Source organism: Thunnus albacares, chromosome 3 (assembly GCF_914725855.1).
Source record: "Thunnus albacares chromosome 3, fThuAlb1.1, whole genome shotgun sequence".
NCBI lineage: Eukaryota > Metazoa > Chordata > Actinopteri > Scombriformes > Scombridae > Thunnus > Thunnus albacares.
In genome coordinates, this window is record NC_058108.1 from 4,562,173 (window position 1) to 4,578,985 (window position 16,813).

Below are 16,813 nucleotides of genomic sequence, written 5' to 3' on the forward strand. Positions count from 1 at the left end.
TACACATTTGAATACTTTGAAAGCGATTCCTCACCCAGTGGGGGGTTCCTGCTGAAAAGAGACGAGCGGCTCAGACTCAGCCACAGAGACTAATACAGGATGGAGGGAGGACGACTTCTCTGCTCCCGACATTATGTCAGCAAGGCTCCCAGTGCCATTCCCAATCCCATTATTACATTCCCAAATGCTGAAACCTGGTTCCTCATTAGACAGGTGTCAGATGCATATGGACATGATTGACTGGCTAATTAGCTGTGTTTACCTTGGCAGCACTCATCAGACTGACAGTCTCCACTGTAGAACTGTGGGGGATTTCCTCAAGGTCAATCTCATCAATACTGAACAATGCCACATTACTGGACGGAGGGAGGGGTGTAGCAGTCGGATGTGAGCGTGGTGTGGGGTGCTAGGTGCCCTCTCGGTGTGGAGTGATGTAATCTGGTCAGTTATTGTAGTGCTGCCCCTTGAGGCTTTAAGTACTTACCTGCACAATGAGCAAGACAGGAAGTCAGTGTTTTGATGTATATCAACATTTGGCAGGTTTATAGCTCAATCATACCATTATCAGTGGACCCATTGTGTAAACTACAGTCTATGAGATGCTATGGCCCATACAGTGAAAATAGACTGTGAAGATAAGTCACTTATAGGCTATAAACTATAGCACAGAAACAATATGTGCAGTATATGGCAGCATACATTTTTAGCTGACATTATGCCTGGCTGCATTTTCTTTTTTTTTAAGCATATTGTTTTTGCCACCCAGTGATCCACCCTGTCCCTTCATTTTATTCCAAATATAAATAATAAAAAAAACAAAGTGGCACGTTTGTCACCAAAATGAAGCACAGTATTTGTCTTTAATCATTGTAGTGTGTGCATGAAAATTTAAATTTTTGCTCAACCTTGTTCATGACTCCTCATTGTCTGACCTTAACCTTAACTATACCTGAATGTAACCATGTTTTCATTATGACAATGTAAAGTTATTGGTTAAAATGTTGGTCTTAAACCAGTTCTCTGCACCTGCAACTAAAAATGATCTCCATCTGGTGTGGATGTTATCCAAATCTGCACTTATCAATATTTCTGTGTGTAATAATCAATCAAATTTGTAATCTGAAAAGAGTCACCAGTACTCACCGAACTCTACTCTTTGCTTTATGGACTGTTTTAATGTCTTTCCAGTCACTGTTTTGATTTGACCGCCTGCAACTTTGCTGTTTTGATTCAGTTTCAACACTCTCATCAGCATGATAAATACATTTTCAACAAAAAAGCTTTGATAAACCTCCAACAGAAAGAGAAAGCTATGTGTCATTTGTTTTTGTCAGCTCCTGTTTTATCCAGAGTTCATTGCAGCAAGGTCAGTTATCAGTGCACACTTTACATTACACTCTACTTACTGTTAGTTATCTTACATCTATAGAGAGAAATCTCTGCCAGAGGATAATCCATCAAAAGCCTATTGGCTCTCCCAGAACCCATAGTAATGAGACAGTGCAACAGATTGCTGAAAGGACCGAGTGGAAATGCTTCATGTGTAAATGAATACCTCATTACTTTTGAGACAGCAACTAAAACTACAGACACTTTTTTAACTGTTCCCAAAGCGAACGTCTTAAGCTGTTGACAAATGAGCTGAGAACAAATTCTTTTTTCCAATATCATCTCTCTTAAATACCTGTGACCTTTGGGAAGAAGAATATTGCAGTAATACAGAAAATATACAGCAATGATTAATGTATGACATTTATACCTCTTCATAAAGCTGCACATGTGATAAATAAGTTACAACTGCTGGATGGTGTAATAAAGTAAAGCTCAGGCTTTAAATTCATCACAATTATCATGATGTGTTTCCCTTCTCAGTGCTCAAAGTTTTTGTCCAGGTCGAGTTGATTTGTACAATCTGCTATATTTTCAAGGAATCAGATACAATCTTGGTATTTCAGTGCAAACTCAAGGCTCATTTGTTCAGCACAGATTACACCCTGCTTTCACTATCAACCGGAGCCTATCATTTATTATTTCTTCTGTGGACTGACAGGGTATTGTCTGGTATTTCCATCTACATTCGTGCAAGCATATACTGTATGTGTAGGGCACATAGACTCGATCTACCTTTCTTTTTTGTGTTTTTCTGTCTCATGTTTACTGTAAAGACCTCTGACAAACAAACCTGTCCTTATTTTTGAATTTATTTTGCTCCTAGATTATTGGCATTATGGAAGGTATGTGAGCTGATAGAGACCATCATTGTATCCTAAAATATCTCTATCCCATCCTCTACGACTCTGTGGCGCTCGGAGCCTCTCCCTCAGGGACCACTGGCTAATAACAGCATACAATCAGCAAGTGTGTCACTTTTTTGTCTTATTAGGGCATATCAAGAAAGGGAGAGAGAGCAATAGAGTAAGGGAGAGAGAGAGAGAGACAGTTCCTCCTCCAGATTCTCAGGGCTCTGCAGATCCGTCTCAGTGGCAGAATGGACGGTTCCTGTGTTTGTGCCTGTTCCTGTCTCCCGCTGTCACCCGAGGTGCGTCGCCATTGTTTCCGCAATGAGCGCCGGAGGTCAGGGCTGCTCCCTCTCTCGACCTCGCTGCCCAGCACAGGGAGGGGAGCCGGGAGAGAGCAGGAGGCACGACTCCAAACGGAGCCGGTCACACCTAAATGAATTAGAGATGCAGTCAGAGAACAGGCGCTGTTACTTACTTGTAGGCACACACTCATGCGCATACACAAACACACAAACAAACACAGCTCACTCGCACATGCACACGTCCACGTTTTATTGTTCAGCAGGGGGATTCCAGGTTTTCTTGTAAACACTGTACAGGTAAACAGACTCTCTGTCTGCACATTGAGAGTAGATGGGGGTGAAAATATAACTTTATTCTACTGTACTCTACTCTTTCTAACTCTGCTCTGCTGAACTCAAAGCAACTCTACCTGACTCTGATTGTTTTCATTCCTATTGTGTGCTTCTCTTCTCTTCTCTTCTCTTCTCTTCTCTTCTCTTCTCTTCTCTTCTCTTCTCTTCTCTTCTCTTCTCTTCTCTTCTCTTCTCTTCTCTTCTCTTCTCTTCTCTTCTCTTCTCAAGCTCCATGACATGACCTTGGCCATGTCCTGTGCATCACCATCCATGAAATGTCAGCTGCATATCTTTCCAGTTTCATCATCATCTTATACTATATGTGTGCTGTTGAATTGTACAGTGCAGTATCTGGTTAAATTCCAGCAGTGGTTTTTCTATAAATACAGATATACTTTGCCACTGTGTCTTGGCAGCTCTGTAGGATTCAGAATAGTATGTTTATACAGTCTTCTCACCTCACAGAGAACGTAAATTGGGGTAATTTACATGTCAAATTACCATGATATTTGTACTGGCATATCCACCATGCTCACTATTACTGTACATGCTCTCCTCATCTTCCAAAAATAAATTCAATGGGGTAATATGATGGGTCATGAGTTATTGTTTTTCAAAAAATCACTGGGATAACTGTGTTAATTGAGTGTTAAAGGTCTATCATGATTACTCATCCAAGGAGGGTACATTGACCATACTTATTCTTTTTTTATCATGACCCTGCTTCATGTTAAGACCCCCGTTAGCTGTGCCCTAAAGCACAGCTAGTCTTCCTGGAACTATGGAACATCAATCTATTTACTGCATATTGATTTTACTTGTATACTGCAACAATAAAAGAGCTGCAAGATTGCAAGGTTTTAAAGATTTACATACCGTACATATAATAAATACAGCATATGTCTTGAGTGAATAATGTCCTATTTAATGAAAACAGAAATATTCCATCTAGAGTATTGATATTGATCAACTATGTGATATACTGTAGGTATATGTTGCAAAGATCATAAACAAAACTATGCCAGGTTGAAAATGGATTTGCTCATTTCTGCCTTAAATCAATCTCTTTACGCATATGGCCAAAGGTATTTGGACACTCTAGGATTTTATGAAACAACTTTATGACAGTTCGAGGAAGACCCCTTCCTGTTTTAGCATGACGACGCCTTTGTATACAAAGCCAAGTCCATAAAAAAAATGTTTTCCTAGTTTGCTGTGACCTCAACCCCATTCAACACCTTTGGGATGAACCGTAACGCAGACTGGAGGCCAGGCCTTATCACCAAACATCAGTGGCTGACCTCACTAATGCGTTTGTGGCTGAATGGGAGCATAATTCCTGTGGCCAGTTTCCAAAATATTGTGGAAAGCCTTCCCAGAAGAGTTGAAGCTTATTAATGGTTTTGGAATGAGCTGATTAACATCCACATATGGCTGTAATGTTTGGGCATCCACATACTTTTGGCCATGTAGTGTGTATGATCACTACACAGTAGGAATAATGCCCACCCAGTCTTCCATCCACCTTTCCATCTCTACTAATGCAAACAATCAATATAAATGTCTTTTATCTACCTTCACTCTATGTTCTGACCCTCTGCTTTCCTCCTGTGGTGTTATTTGCTCAGCTGGCAGCAGACGCCTGGACTCCAAGCTACGTAGACCCACACAACTCCCTAATAGCTTCATATGTTATGCTGATCAACATCTGAAAGGCTCTTATTTTGTCCTCCATCTCCACTAAGGCATGCTTTATATTTTCTTTTGCACCCTCAACACACATTAGGCTCATTTCATCTCGCCTAATACCACCTTCTTTTTATGGGTCAGGTAGCTTCTGTGAAAATTATTCCAAAGGTCATTAATATCTCTATGATAAGCACTGTAGGGCATGCATATCTTTACTATTTTCAATATGTGACTATTATACATGGGTTAAAGAGCATCTGTGTTGTATTGACATCAACTGTAGGTAGCTAAGTCTCATAAGGCAAAGGCTTTGACCATGAAATCCAACATTTTCCAGCTGAGATCAAGTTCTTAACTAATGGCTGATGCCATCTGGTCCTGATGAGGAAAGGAAACACTCCATAGGCCTTACGTAGTTTCACCGTTCACGGGCTGTGAGTTTGTCCAAACAGAGGCAAAGTGTTAGTGATAGATTCCAGTCATGATAAAGAGGTTTGTTTTTACTATGACATTAGCAATCCCCTGTTGATCACACAGCAGTCATGAGCACTAATATGTCATCTTTTTGAAGGGGGACTTGGGTCTTCAGAGGACATTTAATGTGATTCCTCATCGACTATACACACATTGTGATAATCCTCATTGGTAAAATCAACAGTCATCGTTATACACTAGGGTGAAAACCTAGTGAATATATAATCAAAATTAGTGTTTGATGGAAAGGTAAATAATAATATTGGATTATAGTGGATTCTGTTGCACTTTGTAATGGATTCCAAACATCATTCTCTAAGTAGGTGAGCAGTTTTTAAAGTAACAAGAAATAATTGATTCTGCTGCAGTGAAAAGGTCTACATCCTACTTCAAAAAATGCATTTAATTTCTTAAGATCTTGGTCATTTTAAGTCAATTTTTGCCAAGTTTTTTAATGCTGACTCATTGAGGAGACTTTCTTGTAAGCTACATAAACCATTGACCATGAAAGTTCAATCTTGACCTTGGTTGTTTGCCAAAAAAAAGAATCAGCATCATCTCTTCAAAGTGGATGGTCACGGAAAGATTAAGATCTGATGCCAAACGTCACCCTCTCCCCTGACCTATGACGACTTGTTATCATGTGACCAAACTTCCATACTTAGGTCAACTGAGCGATCGCCATCTGCGGATGAAGACTATGAGACAGAGTTGGAAGTTCTGGAAAAAATTAAGTTGACTTTGAGTTAAGATATTTTTTTTGGTCAACAACAACAACCATTTCAAATTAGCCATGCTAGCACAGATTCTCTATGACGTCAGTGGTGGAAAATACAAATTTCATTCGAATCAGTTCAAATTTTCCTAGTCACTTTTTCCAAGCTAAGTGATAGCATTCAAACACACTTCATCATGTTGATCAGTAAGTGAAAACATCACTGTTTATACCGCCATGACAGTCACCGCTGATTCTGTCTTTAGTTCAGTTGGTTTCTGACTCAAGCTGTTTTGTTCCATTCAGTATAAAACTAGCCTAATACAAGTACTGTTTATAAGGTTAATAGTTCAGCATCAAACTATTTGCAACAGTTATCACATTATATCGTTTGTGTGGCTTTAATGGACTTTTAGTAACCTTTTAACAAAAAATAAAAGACTGTGTATCATGGCTGAACTGACCACAGCGTTCTCAGTCACCAGTGGGGAGCTCCACTGCTAAAAGAAACTGATTGTTCAGTAATAACGATGATTCAGAATAGTCAGTTCAATTCAGATTCACACATGTGCTGCACATGTACTGAACACCTCTATATGGCGTGAGCTGCATATAGTGTAAAAAGTAATATAAAGAAGTTCAAAATCAAAGCTGTGCTCCAGACTTAAACTTCCTATTATTTATCTTACTGGCTGACCAGTATACTAACGTTGGGTACCACCACAGGCCATTTTTTGGCCTTTGAGCGCTTTGCTGTCTTCACTGTGGCTGACAGTGAACAGAACTTTTCCCTGAGGCTTTACACCCTCCAGCACCGATCCTCAGGTGACCTTACATCAGTCAGTTCAATCAAAAACAATCACAAATACGGCTAACAGGAATGCACCATGATGAATTACTTACATGGTCTCTCATTATACATGAAGACAAATATACATTTCTGCAGAGCATGTGTTACATACCGTCAACATAACCATCCCAGTTCCCCCTGAACAATCCTCAGCAAATGCATTTTAATTTAATTTGACCCTCTTTAGTTTTTAGATCTTTCCGTCAGTGTCCGGGGTGAATTGACATGATGTATCTGCCGTCAGTGGATATGAGCCCTTTGTTTGAATAAAGTGGTTTTGCATTAACTAGCAGGGTGCAGCACTCCCAGGAGAAGCAGGAACAAAGGATGCTGTATAAGAAAGCTGCTTTTGTGAACCTTAGTGTTTTGAGATCATGAAGAGCAAAGTTAAAGTAGTGCTCATGATATTTGAGAGTCAATTTAAGTGCACAGTTTCGCTGCCCCAGATTCAACACTCAAGGTTTCCCACGTGTAGGTATACGGTAAAGTTTAATGTGAATATCAATGTTATTAGACACATTTTGATTTTAAAATGAGAGAAATGTTGGCTTTGGGTTTCACAACACTTAAAGTGAGGGCACATTTAATTTGCTGCTCTCCAAACCACTCACTACTTGAAATCTGTCTGAGAAAACTCATTATGTCAAAGCTTAAGTTTATTCAGCAATTATCCCCAAACTCTCTTACTAGTACTTATATTTGACATAGCATACATATACATGTAATAACAACCAGAAAGCAAAGGAATCTATTTAAACATTTATCATGTTGTACTTGATGTAATAAAATAATTGATCTTGTCTTGTTAACATGTTAAGAGGTTTGAATTGGCTTGCTGAACTATTTATTTGAAAAGCCTGTGTCAGGAGTGCATACTTACTTTGGCACAGCAGCATGGCACGACCGTGGGTAAAAACAGTCCAAAAGCACACCAACTTATCTCATGTGTTCTTGTATACTTTACTGTACCTTTATTGTTTCTCTTCATTTTAATCTCTGCTTGGTATTTGACCTCTATCTTTGATTTTGTCCTTTGTCTAAAGTGCATCTAAAATTAACTTTGTATGTATAACTTATTGGCAGAAGTATTCCCGGGATGGAGTTTACCATTATGCAAGGCAGGAAACTGCTCGGACCCCCCAATTAAAAGTGGTCTCTAACATCCAACCAACCAATCTTTTACTCATCCTCTCTACTTTTTGTCTCTTTGGTGATTTGTTAGAATTTCCAAACCATTTCCTCTTGTTTATATCTGAACCACAATGATGCTAACCAGCCAATGATGCCTTTATTTCTCTAGCCTGAGAAAATTTCCCCCACTGGCCCTCCATTCATACTACAGTGTGTCTCTTGTATAGACAGCCTGCGAGTAGTTTGTTCTGTATTTAAGGTTTTGATTCACTTTTGTGGTCAACAGTTGCCAGAGCAGATGGCAGCATTTGGTTTTACTCATTTTAAAATGAATATTTACAGAGATAGCTAATCAAGACTAATGACGTTTTAACACTGGGTTCACTCTTCGGAGGGGATCACTCCCTCCATAGCCAACAGATAAACATGTGGCGTGAATAGTCATGCTCTGTTGACAGACCCATCAAGGGAGACACTGAGGCCTGGGCAGACGCCCAACATATGGCTAAACGCCCTGTCATGTTGGCAGTAATATGCTTAACACACACACGCATGCATACATGTATACACAGACACATCTAACCTCCCCAGTGTCTGAAGACCCCTTGCTTTGAATTGAGATACCAGAACACATGAATCACTGTGTAATTGGCCTGGGAAGCAGCGCTGGTGAAAACAAGCTGCTGCTAGAAAAAGTTGTTTAGTGGTATTTTAATAGTGGTAGCATTTTAACACCAGTAACTGATCACTGCTGGTACTTATTAAGACATTTGAATTATTATTTCTTCACTTTGATATTTGAGCTTCACTGTGCAGAATGATGTATGTGCAGAGTTTGACCTAGAGGGCTGTTTTCAACATTCATCTGCTGAAGTAAGAAAGTGTCTCTGTGCTCACCTTAGATCTGAGTTTTAACATATGAGCATGATTTTGTGACATCACAGCTAGTTTGGAGGCCAAACGTGGTCAAAATACAACAAACACAAGTGTGATGTGCAAAGTTGAAGCCTCCAGTGTACAGAAGAATGGGAATGAACATTTCAGTGAAGTAGAACAACATCTCACATCCAGCAGTTAAACTTTAGAAATTAACATTATTTACATATTAATAGATTTTGAGAGACAGATATTGCTCAAAGATGGAGAAGGAGTAGATGTAATGTTAGGAATATTTAACTAGACAGTTGAAAAACATATCAGAATATTTTTATCTGTTTTCAAACATGTTTGAAGAAGCTCCTAATAGACAAATGATAACACATAACACCACTATTACTGCAACATCCCAGCCGGGGACCTGTGTTGTATGTCACACCCCTCTCTCACCCCTTGTTACCTGTGTGCCTCTCCTATCTAATAAAGGTTAGGGTTCTTAATAATCTTGAAAATGTCTGGAGGACATCATTGAATAAGATTGGCAACAGTTTTCCTGCATTTTAAATTGTGTGCCAATACATATTCCCTGAAAAATCATTACAATAATTCTTGCTTTGTGTATATTGCTTTATGACACAAAACAGGAATCAGTACAGTGTTTTCTAGAATAAAGATTTATGGAATACAAACATGGAAAACAACATAATAACATGCCAATATAGAAAGAGGCTCAACTGGCTCAAACATGTTCTGATTTTTTTAAATATATATATAGTTAATGTACCTGAGGTGTCACATTTGAGGTACATACTGATGTTTACAACTCTTGATACAACAGCTTTACCCTGTCGATTAAAGGTTATGTACATTTTATTAAAAGTTCTGCTGATATGCTCCCCCCAGTAAATCTAAAGATTAGGACAACTTGGACATCTATTCATCCCTTGATGGTCATCTCAGTGCACCGGCTCTTTGACCAATACAATACCTCTGGATTTGCAACTGATGCTTCCCAGATGTGATACTCAACCACTGGCAACTTGATAATTGATGCTTGTGACAAGCACAGCAACACAAACAGATGGAATCATTTAAACAGTATGAACAATATTATATATCTCGAATGTTTCAGTAGAAGTAAAAGATTTATGATTATAATCAGCTGAGGACAATACTCCACAGCGAGTCCCATTTTAGAAAAAGGACAGATTACTTATTGGACTCACACACTTCCAGATCCTATCTTTGCTCACCATGCAAACTTACACACGACTCTGATGCATATCTCAACTTCAAAAGACCTTATTTCTCCAACAAAGAATGCACTGTTTTAGTAGCTAAGGCAGTCGAGACCCTGAATTCTAATTTTTCATTCAGATTTACATCTCTATTTGCTGTTCCCAACCTAATCTGGTCCTCCCTAAAATTTATCAAAGTGCTTTATATATGGCGACAGTGGGCCATGTCTAATACTGTCTCTGTCTAGCCCCAGTGACGGCCCTTGCTTCGAGTTATGGATATACCAGCTGTTTATAAGCTAAGTGGCTATCAGGCAATCTAATGAAGACAGAGCAAGCACTGACGGGTTGGGGAAAGCAACAGGCTTTATTTTGGTTTAGTGGCCTCCTGTGGCCTCCTGAAATCCCCTTTAGACCAACCTCACCCCGCCTGCAGACTCCCTCCCCTCATGTCTATTCAATATCTGAGAGATTGTATGATAATTGTTTTGTTTATGTCCTGTGTTCTCTAAAAAGTACTTTGTTGTAAGCATGTATTGTTGAAAGCACTGTATAAATAATTGAAGACTTAAATGGACTCAGTGACTTAACTCCATCCAGTATTACAGACACTTAGGAGCAAGGACAATATCATTAAGAAAATATCAAAGTGGCTGCTAAGAATCTAATTTATTCAGGATTTTTGCTAATTAACAATTACATATGAACCCAAATATAAACCAACTTAACGCTTCTTTAATTTTTTCTTATAATTTGTACTAAATTGCACCACCCTTTCTGTAAAATGTCCTAAAATTTAACCATTACATACCTGAAAATTAAACAAAAATTTCTAGGAAATTGATATAAAATGTAAAATAAAGCTCTACTAAACCTAACATTAACATGGAGATGTCCTGCAAGTCTCCCATGACTATATGTGCCTGCCATAAAATGTATACATTCATCATCAAAATCTCTCATCAGCTCTTTCCCAGTGCAGTGTGATGTTTAACAGGGGAATAGTGCTTAGACTTAAGTCACAGCGGGGTACTCGGAGCTCAGCATGTGTTTGCCGTATTCACATCTATTATAAGTCTCCTCATGGCTCCCTGAGGGAGGATTCTGCAGGGGAAAGCTAAACTATGCCACCCAAGGTAGTTCCACAACCTTCGACCTATGTGACATCCCTCTCTGGCTGTCAAATCATGTGACCTATCTCGCTGCAGAAGGGAGTCACGGCTCAGTTCCTGTTCATTGTAGCGTTTTATTGTACTTTCCCACCCGTAGTGAGCACTTTGGCTTATTTGTCCACTACCTGCAAATTGATAAACTCTGCACCCCAAAATTACACTGTAAAATGAGGCTGCTGTGTATTTACAACTGTATGTTCATGTACATACTGTATGTGGGTGGCTATGTATTTTGAATGGGTCCTTTGGTGAACAAATTTTTCTCATGGGAGGTACTTCCATGTTATCAATCAAGGCTGGCTAACTAGGCCAGTGGTCCATGTATTTCACTTGTTGTCAGTTTAATGTCTATAATATAAAACTGTCAAGCCATCAGTCATGAGAAAATGTCTCTTCTCTTTGACATGGGGTGAAGCCAAAAGAGGGAAATGCCCTTTTTTTATTTTTAGCTAACATTTGTTGGCTGCCATGTAAGGAGGTGCCTCTGCATTGTTGCTGTAAAGTCAAAAGACAACCAGAGAATATTTAGATAGAGATTTAACCCTGTAGATGGAGAACCAATTGCCAAGTGTATTGACATTAGTCTTTTATGTGGTGTGAAATGAAATCCACAGACAATGAGTTGAGATAGTTTGATCTTGAAGTGTCATGTTGCTGGGTTTGCTGCACTACTGAACTGAAGACAGTCAAAATTAACCCTTGTACATCAGGCCATACGAATGGTGATACTTCATCACCCAGATACCATACTGAAGTGGGCCACTTCAGGCAATGATGCGGCACCGCTGGCCACCTTCTGGCCTGGACAAAACGGATGTGAACATGAAATGGCCCACATGTAAAATAGCAAATATGGCCCAAATATCCCAAATCCCAACATGTGGAACTTTTTTGGTAAAGATGCGGTGCTCTCAGGTATGTGTATTCTGGATGTGGGCCAGTCTGGTTTATCTGGTTTGTTCTTTGGTGATGTAAAGCTTGCTTGTGGTCCAGATCTGGGAACAGGAGCGGACCGCTGAAGTGTCATCATTCCACATGGTACGTGGGCCGGATGAAAGTGCCAACAGTGTTGGCTGTGAGCTGGATCTGGGCCACAGCAAATCTGCTATCTGAGTAACTATGTTCTGAAGTGCATTTGAATGGTGATGCAAAAAAAGTGAACAAACTACAGAGTCAGTGACTACAAATCTGGACCAAATGAAATGATTTGAATTAACAAAGTGATTCATGATTTCCACCTCTTGTCAAGAAAAGTTTATGTTGCCTTCTTTTGGCTTTCAACAGCTTATGTTGTCTCCATAGTATGAGTTTTAAGAAATATAGTTTCATCAAAAAACAGACTTAATTAAGGGTATGTTTGGAGGTGTGTTTTTTGATTGACAGATGTCTCAGCCTGTCACACTTGGCTCAAATTTGGAATTTTGGCTCAAATAAGTGACAGCATTGGGCAATAAACACAAATAAAAGCTTTAAAATGTAAATGTGTGTGGTTCTCCTCAGTGTTTTGTAATGGCACTATGATTAATAATTATTTTGTTAAATGCATCATAGAAGATGCAACAGCACATACAGATTCATTTTGCAGGGCTTCTTAAAGGGGACCTTTTATGGTTTTCTTTTCAATCATATATAATGTTACAATGGTGAATGTTCATATTAAACTGGCCAAAGTGTCACAATAAACGTAGGTAAACGTACGTAGAAGTGACACTTTCAGCCCAAGCCAATGTCGGTTCCTGACGGATTTCTATATATGTTCATCTGTTCAGTGCCCCGGTCCACTAACATTATGATGTTTTTCCATTGTTTTGGGCATAATCAGCACTGTGAGTGTTTTTCCATTACACAGCACAGCAAAGTATAATGATTAGTTTACTTGTTGGAGGTGTTCTGTTTATCTGCAGCTCTTCATCAAACATCATCATCACTGTGGCTGTTTCTGTTTGTACTATTCCTCTCTCTGCATTATTTCTAACTGATCTGCTGAACAAAGAGCTCCAAATATCTCCATATGTTTTTTGTTTTATATTTTGTTTCGACTGGTTTTTAGCGCCGCTAACGAAGCTCTGCTAATTCAGTGAGGAACACTTTCATTTCCTGTAAATTCCTCACAATAAAAGTCTCCAATTATTTAGTAATTTAAAAGCAACATGCAACAGCAACAGCAACATGACCCTGATACGGCAGCGCCTCGACACACTTCCTGAAAATGGCTAATCAGAACAGAGTGGATGCATTGGGAGGCGGGCCTTAAAGGGACAGGAGCTAAAACGGCCTGTTCAGACAGAGGCTGAACTGAGGGTCTGCATAACGGGCTAGTACAAGATAAAGAAGGAGCTTTTTGAACTGTGAATCATGCAAAACTACTCTAGTGGAGTCTAGAAATAAAAATATAGAGCTGGAACAGAAATGAAATCACAGAAATATTCTTGTGATCCCTGCAGGTCATTAATTTCAGCACATGCACACCTGGAAGCTGCCCTGTACAACACACATTTTGGCTACTGACCAGCTCTGTTGTAATAGATGGGGGTTAAGAGTATTGTTGTTGAGGAAATGGAAAAGTGTCAGTATGTTTCCCATCCACATTTCTCAGCCCATCTGGGGATTTGAACTGGTGACCTTACAGTTAATAAGCCTGAATCTCTTAACTTGATGCTACTGCTACCTCTCTTGGAACAAGTCAGAAGACAGCTGTAATGCCAAAGGAATCCATGTAAGATTTATTCATTTATATTTACATAATTATGGTTCAAGTTCACATAGGAATAAGTGGTTGAGGATTTGTCTGAATTCTTGGCTAACACACTGAGTGACCCTGTCTCCTGTCTGAGCCATGAGAATTTCTGTACAGTGTCTCCCATGTCTGCAATGTCCAAATGAGACTAGAAGTTTAGTTATATGTGTTTGGTCACTTTCTTTGGTGTTTGTGTCCCGCCCATGTGTCCATACACCGTATTTAACATCACACCTATGAAATGAGGCCATAGGAGACACAGACTTATGAAACACATATGAGGATTTCACTTTGCCCTTTTCCCAAGTAGAGAAAGTTCATGATCTGGACTTCATACTGGGTATGAGAAAAACTTAACCTCTCAAGGGTCAGCCAGGAAAGTCCAGTCCAATATAATCTGATGGCTTACTCAAGTAACCCTACTGAAAAAGAAAATGTTGGGAGCTTGTTTGTTCTCTACTCTGGGCCAAAGCCTTACAAACTGTGCAGATGGGAAAAGCTTGTCGTTACCTTGCTCAGATTGCTGGTTTTACAGGAACTGACACATTTGGTAACATTATCATTCATTTACATTGGCTTTAAACCAGATCTCACTTGAGACCAAACCACTAAAAGCTTTCTGATTACAAAATGTTTCTAAATTACACAAAGCAATGTCTGATGATTTTGTTGTACCTGTAAAACGAAAACATTACATGTTTCCGATGCAGTTTCTTGTGCAAATACTGTTTTGAATGCAGAATAATATATAAAGGGGAAAGCCAAATGTTTCAAAATACCACTGCAATTAAATTCTTAAAAACAAATCATCATTCCTCAAACCTGCTGAAAGATTGAATTCTTTGGTAAAAAGGACTTGTTTTGTCTGCTCTCCCACAGAAACCCCAGTGATGGAGAGCTTCCTAAAGCACCAAGGAGAAAATTCACACCGTCTCCTCTGTCACCAGAAAGTGTTACAGATGTGTTAAAAAATTCAAACACATGACACATCAGACAGTGAATACAATGATACACGCAGAGTAATGGTAAACAATTAGGAAGCTGAGAGAAAGCAGAATCAGGGGAGCAAATTATGATGTTGTGAAACGTTGGCGGATTTGCTTGAACTCTGCTCTCTGTGGTTCATCAGAGTGCAGAGAAATGTCTCTTTCAAAGGCCTGGCTCTGAAATGATTACACTATAAAAAATGTCTCAAGAGGTTTGATCTAATATCAGTCAGGCTTTAATCCCTAAAACTGGTAAAAGTTCTCATGTCATGTATAAATATAAACAAAAACAAGAAAAACATGTTTGAAATGCAGATTAAGGAATCTCTCTGTTCAGCATTTATGGTGATCATATTTTTTATTGTAAGTCATATTTCATATGATATAAAAATACTTAATTTAAAGCTAAAGCCCTGCATTGAACAAGTCACTAAAGTGAAAGTATGTAAATAACATTAGCAAAATAAAAAAACTACATTTTTTGTTGGTTGTACTATCTTGGAATGACAAAACTATATTTTGTTGTACGCAAGTATAATGACGGTAAACTTGAATTGAATAGAAGTATCAAATGTAGATGTACTCATAATGCAGAAAATGGCTCCTGTGAGTGTTACACTATGATATATTAAAGGCCTGTTTTTGGATTATTATTACTGATACATTAATGTCTAGTTAGCATTTTAGTAGTTGGTCATGGTGGAACTAATCTGAGCTATTTTAGTCACTGCTGGGTAGTTTAAACTGTAATAGTGCATCGTATTTTTGAAGCATGTCATATGTTTTGTACGTAAAATCCTGATCTGTGAATTAAATAGTAACTGCAGATATCAAATGAATGTAGTTGAGTAAAAAGTACAATATTTCCCTCTGAAAGGTAAGAGTAAAAGTATAAAGTAGCATGAAATGTAAAAAGTCAAGTACAAATACATCAAATTTGTACTTTTGTAAAAATGTACTGAGTGATGTTCCACTGGTAATATGTAGTATTTGTTATTTGTTATTTGTTACATAATAGATACAAGTTCTACTTTGTTATTTGTTGTCTTGTGAGGAAAATGTGACTCTGCTTGTTTGCTTAATGGAAATGTTTGCTCCAAAATGGACCATGCATGAAATTTGAACGATTCTTTTGTATTCATCAACAGCTCTATTAAACCCTCGCAGATGATACTTTTTTGCAGTGGAATCAGAGTGGTTCAGTGATAATTGCCTGCAGGACATGACTTCCTTACAAAAGGAAATAGTTGAGAAGTCAACTCTCCACTAAGTTAATGATGCTTGTCTGTTACATGCCAACAGAGGCGTCTGATAACCAGGCAACAAAGACACAGTCTGCTTCGTCCTGCTGCACAGAGGAATGACTCATTAAACGGGGATCATTGTGTGCCTTTTGTACGTGATGTCTTCCAGAATGAGCCGTGAATAATGACATCCGTTTGTTTCTCCTCTTCCTCAGCCTCATTCTTGCTCAGACTTTTTTCAGAATATGCTAATAAACTAAGATGCATTACATCCTATTATCAGCTATGGAACAATTGGGACTCATTGCTGATATTTATCTTTTTCTCTCCTTCTTCCCCCTCTCTGCTCTTGCTTGTCTTTCATTCAAACATATGGGATTTGCCTATATGGAAACAGTGATCAACCTGTTTCCAATAGCGATGACCGTGACCCTTTTCTCCACTGTGAGGTTAGGGAAACATTGAACACTTGGCCATGATGGATCTGAGGACATTCCAAAACCCCCTGGAGCTGTTTACGATAATGCCTGTCGGTTTGATAGAGAAGAAATGTCTTGTGGGATATGTGGTTTCTGTAGCGGCAGGAACTGTGAACTCTTTCATCCTTATTTCTCTCCCCCACAATGCCTTTCACTCCCCCCCCAAAAAAAGAGTGATCGCTGTACGCACCTCAAACCTTGTTTGTCTTTTTGACCCCGTGTTTGTTGATGGCGATTGTTGATAGTTCATGTGTTTGGGCCTGGAGGTGCTTATCTGTGGGGGGTTACTATGGCTTGCATGTGTGTGGAGGGGTCACCACACAGTCAGGGCGTTGAGGGGCTCGAGC